The sequence below is a fragment of the Triticum urartu genome, chromosome 3A (assembly GCF_056163025.1).
Source record: "Triticum urartu cultivar PI428250 chromosome 3A, HENAU_Tu73, whole genome shotgun sequence".
Classification (NCBI taxonomy): Eukaryota; Viridiplantae; Streptophyta; class Magnoliopsida; order Poales; family Poaceae; genus Triticum; species Triticum urartu.
The window spans coordinates 317,765,465-317,769,612 of record NC_141875.1 but is presented as its reverse complement, the minus strand read 5'-3'; positions in this window follow the sequence as shown (position 1 = coordinate 317,769,612).

The following is a 4,148-nucleotide window of genomic DNA, read 5'->3' as shown; positions in this document are numbered from 1 at the left end:
ATAATCTCATGAACATTAGAATCATGACCAAGAAACGAAAGTACCTGGTAATTTAATTGGCGTGCGCGAGCTCTAGTAATTGGTCCAGTATATGTAACAGCAGGGGCTGTGGGTGTAACAATGGTATTGATGTCCTCATCATCCTCCCCTTCTTGAAATGAAGTCGTCCTCGACGGAAGCTCATCTTCCTCACCCAAATAAGGCTTCAAATCTGCAATATTAAAAGTGGGACTAACCCCAAAATCTGCAGGTAGCTCAAGTTTAAAGCATTATCATTTATTTTCTCTAAAACCTTAAAAGGACCATCAGCACGTGGCATTAGCTTTGATTTGCGCAGATTAGGAAATCTATCTTTACGCAAATGTAACCAAACAAGATCTCCAGGTGCAAACACAACATGTTTTCTACCCTTATCTCCAGCAAGTTTATATTTAGCATTCATACGCTCAATGTTTTCCTTAGTTAACTCATGCATTTTTAAAATCAATTCAGAACGTTCTTTAGCATCAAAATTAACCTTCTCTGAAGATGGAAGAGGCAACAAATCAATAGGTGCACGAGGTAGGAAACCATACACAATTTCAAAAGGGCACATCTTAGTAGTAGAATGCAATGAACGATTATAAGCAAATTCAATATGAGGCAAGCATTCTTCCCACATTTTCTTGTTATTCTTCAAAACAGCCCTAAGCATAGTAGACAATGTTCTATTGACTACTTCAGTTTGTCCATCAGTTTGGGGGTGACAAGTAGTACTAAAAAGCAGCTTAGTCCCCAACTTAGCCCATAAACATCTCCAAAAGTGGCTAAGAAATTTAGTATCACGATCTGAAACAATAGTATTTGGCACACCATGTAAGCGAATAATTTCACGAAAGAACAAATCAGCAACATTAACAGCATCATCGCTTTTATGACATGGTATAAAGTGTGCCATTTTCGAGAACCTATCCACGACAACAAATATGCTATCCCTCCCCTTCTTTGTTCTAGGTAAACCTAAAACAAAGTCCATAGATATATCCTCCCAAGGAACACTAGGTACAGGCAAAGGCATATATAAACCATGAGGATTGAGTCGTGACTTAGCTCTTTGACATGTAGTGCAGCGAGCAACAAAACGCTCAACATCCCGTCTCATCTTTGGCCAAAAGAAATGTGTAGCAAGTATATCCTCCGTCTTCTTGACGCCAAAGTGTCCCATTAATCCTCCTCCATGCGCCTCCTGCAACAACAAAAGACGAACGGAGCTAGCTGGAATGCATAGCTTGTTAGCACGAAACACAAATCCATCGTTAAGAACGAACTTGTTCCAAGTTCTCCCTTCCTTACAATTCTGCAATACATCTTTAAATTCAGCATCATTAACATATTGATCCTTGATGGTCTCCAAACCAAATATTTTAAAGTCAAGTTGTGAAAGCATAGTATAACGACGAGACAAGGCATCAGCAATAACATTTTCTTTACCCTTCTTGTGTTTAATGACATAAGGGAAAGTCTCAATGAATTCAACCCATTTAGCATGTCGACGGTTCAGTTTTGCTTGACTTTTAATGTGTTTCAAAGATTCATGATCAGAATGTATAACAAATTCCTTGGGCCATAAATAATGTTGCCATGTTTCTAAGGTCCGAACAAGAGCATATAATTCTTTATCATAAGTAGAATAGTTCAGACTAGGCCCACTCAATTTTTCAGAAAAGTATGCAACAGGTTTTCCATCTTGTAATAACACACCTCCTAATCCAATTCCACTAGCATCACATTCAAGCTCAAAAGTCTTATTGAAATTAGGAAGTTGGAGTAAAGGAGCATGTGTCAACTTATCTTTCAATACCGTGAAGGCTTCTTCCTGTGCGGTACCCCAAACAAAAGGTACATCCTTCTTTGTAAGCTCGTTGAGAGGTGCAGCAATGGTGCTGAAATCTCTCACAAAACGCCTATAGAAACCAGCGAGGCCAAGGAAACTCCTCACTTGTGTGACCGTTTTGGGCTGCGGCCAACTCTCAATAGCCTCAATCTTGGCTTTATCAACTTCAATTCCCTGTGGAGTAACAACATAGCCAAGAAAAGATACTCGGTCGGTGCAAAAGGTGCACTTTCCAAGGTTACCAAACAAACGTGCATCACGTAGAGCAATAAAAACAGCACGTAAATGTTCCAAATGTTCCTCCAAAGATTTGCTATAAATCAATATGTCATCAAAGTAAACTACCACAAATCGTCCAATGAAAGCACGTAAAACTTCGTTCATTAACCTCATGAAAGTACTAGGTGCATTAGTTAACCCAAAAGGCATGACTAACCACTCATATAATCCAAACTTAGTTTTAAATGCTGTTTTCCATTCATCTCCCAATTTCATACGAATTTGATGGTAACCACTATGCAAATCAACTTTGGAGAATATTGTAGAGCCACTCAATTCATCAAGCATATCATCTAGCCTAGGAATAGGATGACGATAACGAATAGTAATATTATTAATGCCTCTACAATCAACGCACATACGCGACGTACCATCCTTTTTCGGCACTAAAATGATAGGAACAGCACAAGGACTAAGGGATTCGCGTATATAACCTTTGTCGAGCAGTTCTTGTACTTGACACATAATCTCCTTCGTCTCCTCTGGATTGGTACGGCATGGTGCCCGGTTGGGTAATGATGCACCGGGAATTAAGTCAATTTGATGCTCAATCCCGCGAATAGGTGGTAATCCCGGTGGCACGTCTTGTGGAAAGACGTCGGCGAACTCCTGCAAAATGTTAGTGACAGCAGGAGGCAAAGAGGAAGGCACGTCCTCGAATGAAAATAATGCGTCTCTGCACACAAAAGCATAGCAAACAGATTTGCTAAAATCTAGATCATCAATATCAGATTTGGTGGCAAGTAAACATGCACTTTTCAATTTAATTTCAGAAACAACACTAGATTGTTTATTATTATTAGGCTGCATTTGTTGCTCAAATTCTTTTGCCACAATCTGATTTTCACTCTTAGTTTTCTCCTGTTTTGCTTTATTAGCTCTATTAATATCATCTTTCAAAATGGAATCAGGAGTCATAGGAAGCAAAGTAATATTTTTATCCTTATGAACAAGAGTATATTGATTGTTTCTACCATGGTGAATAGAATTTTTATCAAATTGCCATGGTCTACCAAGTAATAAGGAACATGCTTGCATCGGTACCACATCACAATCAACATAATCAGCATATGTAGAGATACTAAAATGCACACGAACAGTACGTGTTACCTTAACCTTGCCGCTGTTGTTGAACCATTGGATGTAGTAAGGATGTGGATGTGGTCTGGTGGTGAGAGATAGCTTCTCCACCATCTCGATGCTAGCCAAGTTGTTGCAACTCCCTCCATCTATGATCACGCGAACAGAACGTTCCTTCACAACTCCCTTTGTATGGAACAAATTATGCCTCTGATTTTGCTCAGCTTGTGTAACCTGCACACTCAATACACGTTGAGCAACTAAACATTCATACCTGTCAGCATCTTCAGGAGCCATGTATTGCGTCTCATGATCAGAATCGTCTCCACCGTGTTCGTCACGTGTAATAAGAGCCAAAGTCTCCTCACCATAGTCACTAGCGGACTCATACCCACCATCCTCAGTAACAATCATCACACGCTTAGATGGGCATTCTCTCGCATAATGACCTCCACCCTTGCAACGTCGGCAAATAATATCATGTGTTTGCCCTGTTGATGCCATGGATGAAGAAGAGCTCTTTGCAGGCCCAGAAGGTGTGCTCTTGGCAGATAGTGGTGATTGTGCCTGTTTTATTGTATCACGGTTGGAGGTGGCAGCCGACGGAGGCGCCGGTGTAGCAGAACGTGTGGAAGTAGATGATGCACGTGGTGTCCATGAAGAAGGTCGACCTGCAGAAAAGTTAGTCCGCGCCAATGCCTGTCGATCCTGCACTTCACGTTCAGCTTTACAAGCAAGATGGAATAAACGAGTGATATTAGTATACTCCTTATACTCTAGAATCGTCTGAATCTCTCTATTTAAACCACCCATAAAACGTGCAAGCATAGCTTCATTCTCCTCAACAATACCACATCTAATCATGCCAGTTTGTAATTCCTGATAATATTCTTCTACAGAATTTTTTCCCTGTCTT